Source organism: Malus domestica, chromosome 17 (genome assembly GCF_042453785.1).
Source record: "Malus domestica chromosome 17, GDT2T_hap1".
NCBI lineage: Eukaryota > Viridiplantae > Streptophyta > Magnoliopsida > Rosales > Rosaceae > Malus > Malus domestica.
Window position 1 is genome coordinate 4,998,916 of NC_091677.1, and position 8,703 is coordinate 5,007,618.

The 8,703-nt window shown below is 41.1% G+C and overlaps 1 pseudogene; it reads right to left on the bottom strand.

The window, feature by feature from the left end:
• Positions 1–661: 661 nt before the first annotated feature.
• Positions 662–8,368, bottom strand: LOC103409759 (uncharacterized; annotated as a pseudogene).
• Between the last annotated feature and the right edge of the window lie 335 nt (positions 8,369–8,703).

The following is an 8,703-nucleotide window of genomic DNA, read 5'->3' on the forward strand; positions in this document are numbered from 1 at the left end:
AATTCTCAAAAATAAAAAATAAAAAATAAATTCAAAAGCTCTAAATCTGCAATAGGTAGTGAATTAGTAAATATTGTCGTTATTCATTGATTTTTTCCTATATCTAGTTGATACAGGGTGAATTTTACATTTCACCCCTTTCCATATTGATCCTGGATTTTTCAAATATTTCGATGGAAATATCAACAATTTCGTAAATATTTTAAAATGTAGATATTGTGAACACTGACTTCAATATAAGATAACAAATTGAGCGAGTTCTCCTTTTATAAGTGTTGGCGTCCTTATGTAATGGGATGTGTTTAAAGGACGTCAAGTTTCACGTCGAAACTTAGTGAATCAAATACAACATATAATAAGTGGAAAAATAAAATACGATATATAGTGCTTCTCGTAAGGCACCCCGTCAATTCAGAGGTTGGAGGATTATACCGATCGAAGACTTGACTACTTTTGTTCTTGATGAAGAGATAGACTTGAGTTGTTTGAGCAGGCAGGTGGCCCCTTTAGATATTTTGCTTCATCTTCTTCACATTTACATGTCTGCAGCTTCTTCATTTTTCACATGCTGCTTGGTGAAAATTTTACTTAACTAGGAATTTTTGTACAAAGTCCGAACTAATCATATCGGATGCGGACTATTTAGTAATGAGTACAGTGATTAAGAATGCAATTGGAACATTATTTTCTCTTGAATTAGTTGGTGTTCATTTGGATTCAACTACAACTGATATGAAATTTGACGCAACATATTTACTAATATCCAATTCAAATTCTATTGCTTTCTGGCTGCACTGCTCCCATTTCATTGAAGATGTTGCTTGCGTCATCTTCCAATCGGATCGTTAATCTCAGAGAAGATTGTCGCGGATATACATTGGACGGATTCATTGCTAGCAAAACCTTGCTCGGTACTAACGCCACCGTCATTTAAGAAGGTAACCTCATTGTCAGCATTACTTCCAATGCTTTTTCGATGAAGCTGCAATGCAAGCTCAAGCCCCCTCACAACCTCATTCATCGAGGGTCGTTCGATTCCTTTATCATGAATGCAACTCATAGCAATCTCAATGAACTTATTTAAGCACTCGGGTTCAATCTTACCCTTCAAATTGCGGTCAATGATTTGATCAAGCGTCCCATCTCCATGACAACTCTTTGCCCACTCAGCTAAGTTCTTTCGCCTCGTCTCCACCGTATGCATCAGAGAGGGCCTCCCACACAATACCTCCCACAACACAACACCGAATGAGTACACATCGGACTTCTCAGTCAGCTGCCGTCGTCTGTAGTATTCAGGGTCCAAATAACCGAAACTGCCTTTCACAGCCGTGCTGATGTGGGTCTTGGACATGGTTGTCATGCCCATTTTCGACAATCCAAAATCCGAAACCTTGGCCACCCATTTCTCATCCAACAAGATGTTGGTGCTCTTTACGTCACGGTGGATGATGGTGCTCTTGGCCTCACTGTGAAGGTACTGCAACCCACGAGCCGTGCCAATACAGATCAGAAGCCGCTGCTCCCAGGAAAGAGGTGGCTTGTTAGTGTGGTAGAGATGGCTGGCGAGGGTCCCACGTGGCATGTAATCGTATACCAAGATCATCTCGTATTCATCCGTACAATATCCGATCAGAGACACCAGATGGCGGTGGCGGAGTTGGGAGAGCAGCTCGATTTCTGTCTTGAACTCGTGGACTCCCTCCCTGTGATGAGTTAGGTTTCAGGCGTTTGATGGCGACATCGGAGGTCGCCACACCGTCACCGATGCATCCTCTGTACACGGTTCCAAAGCCTCCCACTCCTATAATGAACGTGACATTGAAGTTTTCAGTGGCTTCTTTTATATCTGCAAGTGAAAAGTATGGACACAAATAAAGCGGTACAGGGGGCCCCTGGATCTTTGTTAATTTGGTCGTCCCGTTATTGGCGCTCGAGGACTTGGCCTTCCGTCGTTGCATGAAAATGAAGAATCCGAGGACAGAGATCGTGACAAGTATGCCGGAAACTAGACCAGCAGCGATGCCTAGCACACGAGCAGTTGAGGGGCTTTGTGGCTCCACTGGTTCTGATGGAGGTGGGGAGGGGTTCAGTCCGCCGAGATTGCCATTTGAGTCATTCAGTTTGAAGACTTCAAGCCCATTTAAGGTTGCATAACTGTGTAAGTCATATAGTGCGATAGAAAGATTTGTTTTGCCATGCATGCTTTCAGGGCCAACCATTGACACAACGTAGTCTCTGTACACTGGAATCCCATATCCACCACTCCATAAGAAGATGTTGACTCTTTCTTCAGCTGTTTGGTTGGCTATGTAAATTTGAAAGTCTCCAGATCCGTTCCGGTTGCCTCTGTCAGATTGGAACTCACAAAAATGCATCCTAACCAGGTAAGAAAACTTGGAATCTACAGGGAATTCCCAGGTGAGGTTGTACGGCCGTGCACTTGCTTCCGGTCTGCTCCCTGACCGGCCTGTTTGGTAAACTTCCAATGGTGCAGTGTACTCTGGTATTATGGAAAAGTGGAGACTAACAGAAGGGCTTTGTAGTCGACCGCTTAAACGTAAACTTAATGCATCTAAATAATTTTCCTCCTCTGCCACACCATCCCAGTTGCGGTACAATCTGAAGAACAATCCAGTGTCCGAAATTGGGTCTCCACCGATGTTCAAGCGGTAGACCATCTCTAGAGCAGTGTTGTTTTCTATTCGAAGAAACTTCTTTCCTCGAGTACCAACATAAGAAACCCCACTGGGGCTCTGGGATTCGGTGTAGTAGAGATTGCTTGGCATGTCTACAATCTCAATTCCGTTGATAAATGCGTATGCATCTGGGCTTGCCGCTCTGGTTGGAGTAAATGTGATGTTCAAGCTTTGCTCTTGATCGTCAATGTTCAAACAGAACTCTCTGTACAACGTCTCTTCCCCATACACATCTGCGATGGCCGAAGCATTGAAATTGTGGAGAAGGGTAAAGCCACCAGCTTTGACAGAAAAGAGCGCTTGGGAGCGGTTGAAGTCGGGATACGAAGCTGGATAGAAATACAAGCGGATGAACTTTTGGCCTGTGGTATTAAAGGAAAATCTGTAAGTAAATTCAAAGCGAGAAAGACGTGCCCTGGTGTAAGGAACTTGACTGGCGGAGGAGGAGGACGACAAAGGGGCTTCTCTGGTGATGGATGTGTTACCAGCTTGACGTTCTTCTGAATATATTGAGTGCCTATCTCCAGTCCAAGATCGATCGTCAAGAATTTGGGGGCCGGTATGCCCACATGCAATGGCGATCATAGACCCACATGCAATGGTGATCACATCGCCAGGAGGGTAGGCAGGCGGCGAGTCGTCTCCGGCCACAAGTACCGTGGCCACAAGTACCGTGAGGATCATGTGTAGAAACATGGATGACAAGTAAGGGATGTTCTTCATGAGAGAGAGAGAGAGAGAGAGAGAGAGAGAGAGAGAGAGGATGAAGCTCAAAAATTGCTTAGAATATTGAAGCTGCTGAGGTTCTTGTTTTTCTTTGTATGAAATGAAACTGTGTGAACAACCTGTGTGAACATGAGATTTTGAGTTTAAAAATATAAATATTTTATCTTCATTTTTTTTTCTGATATTACGTGTCAAATTTCCTATTGATATACGTCAAGATTTTTGACAAATATGATGGTTGTAATAATTATATTCGATCGCTTTTGAGTCGGCAGTGTGGACTTGCGGGATATTTGAACTCATTGACTTGCCTTCTTGCAAGACACCGGTCAATTACGTGAGTACTCAAAATAAATGTGGCTTGTACGTGGCTCCAATCATTAATTATAATCAAATTTTGCTTTTTTTTTCTTTCAAAACGTCACTTACACGTAATCCTAATATATCTTTAATTATAAAAAATAAAAAAATATAAAAAAATAAAATTTCCTACCCTGGCATTCTCTATCACTCTCTTCCTCTCTCCTTCTATTTCAAAAACAAAAATAAAAAAAAAATTCACACTTTGTGTGTTCCCATATGCTAGTATTTATAAATTTAACATTTTTAAATTTTGTTATCATAAATTTAATATGTGTCAAATAATAATTGGGGCTATAAAGAGGCCACATTCATTTTGGAACAATATTTGACTATTCAAAGATGAACATAAACTTCTACTCAAAATTTCTCAAAATTATTTGTTATCAATTTATAGAACTCGTGTTTATAATAAAAACCGTTCATATTATAAATCACCCTATAAAGATCGACTTTGCCGAAAATCAATTAAAACTAAGGTCACCTCATCAAACTGTTACTAAGGTCACCTCATCAAACTGTTTAAAAACAAATGAACTGTATTGGTAAAAGTATTCCGAATTGTTTATATATTTGCTACAATAGATTGACTAAACCGACGATCTTAGTTTTAATTTTTTTTTTTCAGAGAAGATCTTTACAGTGTAATTCATGATATGAATGGTTCTTATCATAAGCACAAAGCTCTATGATTAAAACACTGAAAGTTTTGAATAGGGGTTCCTACTCATCTTTGAGTAGCTAAGTATTCTTTTCATTTTGAGTACAAAAGATTTGATCTCGTCAATTACTCCTATAAAATTTATTTAATATATTTATTAAATAAATAATAATACACCCAATTGAGAAGATGTATTATACTGATCTTTTTTAGTAATATCTTTATGAGTGTTTGGTTTTTATGTTTGGTTTAGAGGAGTTTGGAGGGATGGAGTTTTTTATGAGTGTTTCGTTGAGTTATTTTTACAGATATGCACATGGTGAGGGTAAAAGATTACTTTGAAAATTGAATGGTGGGTTTTGGATGTTGGCCTGAGAAGGGCGGTTGTGGGTGGTCGGAAATTTGGCCGCTACTATTAGCTATCCTTAGCCCCGCGCCACCGTGTGGGGAATTAAGTTTGAAAGATAGCATAGTTTCATGAGTGCTTCCGAATTTGCATCAGTTACTATCAGATCTGCATCAGTTATTATCAGATCTTACTGTATGGTGGGATTCTCGTGGAGTCAAATTTTATGACTTGCAATAGGTGATCTTGAGACGAACTTATGGAAGTTCATCAACGTCGTTACCCATATGTCGAGATGATGAAAAGAGAATGATTCTTCATCTAACCAAATCTCTCACATTGAAAATTGACGACAAGTTGTTGTGGATTTCGATGGGAGGGATGCGTTTGTTTACAGTTTGTTACTCGCATAGAAACTTAAAACTAAGATGGTGACGCCACTTGTTAGAGGACAAGTGTTGGATGCACTTTGATTTTATTGTGATTTTATTGCCACAATGGAGAAATTTTTAGTTGTGACGGGAACACGGATAGTACACCATATGTTTTTATGTAAGTGGTGAGAAATTTTATTTTTTAAGTTATTAACTTTTTAACGCACATATCCCATCATTTATATAACGACACGTGATGTACCACTTCGTATGACGGTCACACTGAAAAATCTCTCGCCACAAATAGTGTCAATACAAAAATATAAACAAAGATTCTATTAAGTATGAACCATAGTGAGCTCAATGATGCCCCCATATACAACCGTAAGATATTCAATTTATGACAGCACAATGCTTGAGATTTGACGCAAAAGATGTCTCAGATATGCATTGGATGGGCTCCCTTTCCGAAGAACTTTGCTCACTACTACTAGTTTAGGCGGTAGTGTCATTGAAGAAGGCCACCTGATTGTCATTTGTGACTATTCCTTTCAAGGCAACTCTGATGAAGCTGCAACACAAACTCAAGGGTATTCACAACGTCGTTCATTGACGGCCGTTCAATTCCTTTATCATGTATGCAACTCATAGCAATATCAACGAACACATTCAAGCACTTGACTTCAATCTCACCCTTCAAATTTGGATCAATGATTTGGTCAAGTGTTCCGTCTCCATGACAAGTCCTAGCCCACTCAGCTAAGCTCATTTGCCTTGTCTCCACCGTATGCATTAGAGCGGGTCTCCCACACAAAACCTCAAACAACACAACACCGAATGAGTACACATCTGACTTCACAGTTAGCTGCTGAAGTCGGAAATATTCCGGGTCCAGATACCCGAAACTGCCTTTGACCATCGTACTCATGTGGGTCTTAGATGCGGTAGTCATTCCCATTTTTGACAAGCCGAAATCCGAAACCTTTGCCACCCATTTCTCATCCAACAAGATGTTGGTGCTCTTCACGTCACGGTGGATGATAGTGCTCTTGGTTCCACAGTGAAGGTAGTGCAGACCACGAGCCGTTCCAATACAAATCAGAAGTCGTTGCGCCCAGGAAAGAGGTGGGTTGTTAGTGTGGTAGAGATGGCTGGCGAGGGTCCCACGTGCCATGTAATCGTATACTAAGATCATCTCATCTTCATCCGTACAATATCCAATCAGAGACACCAAATGGCGGTGGCGGAGTTGGGAGAGCAGCTCGATTTCTGTCTTGAACTCGTGTGCCCCTTGTGATGATTCGGGTTTCAACCGTTTGATTGCAACGGTTGTGGTCTCGCCATCACTGATGCATCCTTTGTATACGTTTCCAAATCCTCCAACTCCGATAATACACATATCGTTGAAGTTTTTGGTGGCGGATTTGATCTCTTTCAGAGACAGATACAGACATAAATCAGATGGTAAAGTTGACCTGCAGGCCATAGTTGACCTGGTCGTCCTGCAATTGGCGCCCGAGGACTTGGCTTTCCATAGTAGTCGGAAAATCAAGAATCCGAGGATAAAGATCAGGACAAGTATGCCGGCAACTTCACCAGCAACGATTTCAAACACCGTCTTCTTTGACGAATTATTTGGGGGGCTTTGCGACTCCACTGGTTTGGATGGAGCTGGGACATGGTTCGGTCCGCCGAGATTACCATTTGAATCATTCAGTTTGAAGATTTCGAGCCCATTCAATAATATTCCTTTGTTGTACTTGTCCTTCAGTGCGATAGAAAGATTTGTTTTCTTCCCCATGCTTTCAGGGCCAACCATTGACACAACGTAATCTTTGTACACAGGAATCCCACGGCCATGGCCTCGATCACAGGTCCAGAAGAAGATGTCTGCTCTTTCTTCAACTGTTTGCTTGTCTATGTAAATTTGAAACTCTTCTCCGGGTTCTTGCCAACTACAAAAATGCAATCTAATAAGGTAAGAAAACTTGGAATCTACAGGGAAGTCCCAGGTGAGGTTGTACCCAATGTTCCAGGTTGGTGCCGATTCCGCGCTAATCGACAGGCCTGTTTGGTAAACTTGTTCTGGCGCCGCATATGCTGGTATTACGGCAAAGTCAGGTTGACTACCGAATTCTTGTAGGTGACTGCTTACACTTCTTAGCGGCTGTAAGTAATTTATCTCCACTTCCAAACCATCCCAGCGGCGGTACATGCCAGTGTCTTGAGTGAATAAGATTTGTGGTCCACCGATGTTTATTCGGTAGAGCATCTCTAGGGCAGTGTTGTTCTCTATGCGAAACTTGTTTTCTTCGGTGCATACTTTCTTGTTGTGCCTATTGGAGCTTGGGGCAGGAGTGTAGTAAAGATTGGTCGGCATGGATACAATTTCGATTCCGTTGATAAAGGCATACGCATCTGGACTTGCTGCCATGCTTGGAGCAAATGTGATGTTCAGGCTCTTTGTGTCTTCAACGTTCAAACAGAACTCTCTGTACAAAGTGTCAACCCCATTAGCATCTGTGACTGAAGCATTGAAGTCGTGGAGAAGGGTAAAGCCACCGGCTTTGACAGAGAATAGTGCTTTGGAGCGTTCGAAGTTAGGGCCATAAGAAACCGAGCGGAAATACAACCGGACGAACTTTTGGCCGGCAGTTTTGAAGGAAAATCTGTAAGTAAATTCAGAGTGAGAAAGCCGTGCCCAGGTATAAGGTACTTTGATGAAGGAGGAGGTGGACGATGGAGGGGCTTCTCTAACAGTGGATTTGCTAGCAGCTTGGTGGTCTTCTAAGGGGGAGTATATCGAGTACATATCTCCAGTCCAATATTGCTTATCTTGCATTAGGGGGCCCGTATAGCCGCATGCAACAGTGATAAAGTCGACTGGAGTGTATACAGGCGGCAAGTCGTCTTGGGCCACGAGCAAGGTAGGGATCATGAGTAGAAACAGTGGTGAGAGGTGAAGACGAGGCGAACACTGTTTTAAGGTTGTATAAACGTGTTTGCTGCTTGTAATAACGTTCTTCATGATATATATATATATATATATAGAGAGAGAGAGAGAGAGAGAGATGAAATGGATGAGGGTGAGGGTGAGGGGTTGAACTAATGGCGATGGAGGATGAAGCTCGAAAATTGGTTATAATACGTAAGCTGGTTGGGTTCTTGTCCTGTTTTTCGTTATGAACTGTGTGTGAACATGAGAAATATACTTGTTTCTCTTTTGTCATAATTAAATTTGAAGAAACTAAAAAAAAAATAAAAAGGTTTGAAGAAACTTCCTGGAAATTAATCTAAATAATTTTCTTATCTTTTATTTAACATTTTTCTTCCTCTGATAACGACGCGGGCCAGTACCGATAAGTCAAGATTTTTGACAAACATAGTATTATTTCCAATTATTGATTATTTTTAAATGAAATTTCTGTTTTACACTAAGTTAATGGAAAAGTTGACAGAGATAATGAAACGAACTTTTAGTGAAACAAAACATTAAACTTAATTCAAAGACATGAGAAATTATAATTAGCGTTCGGG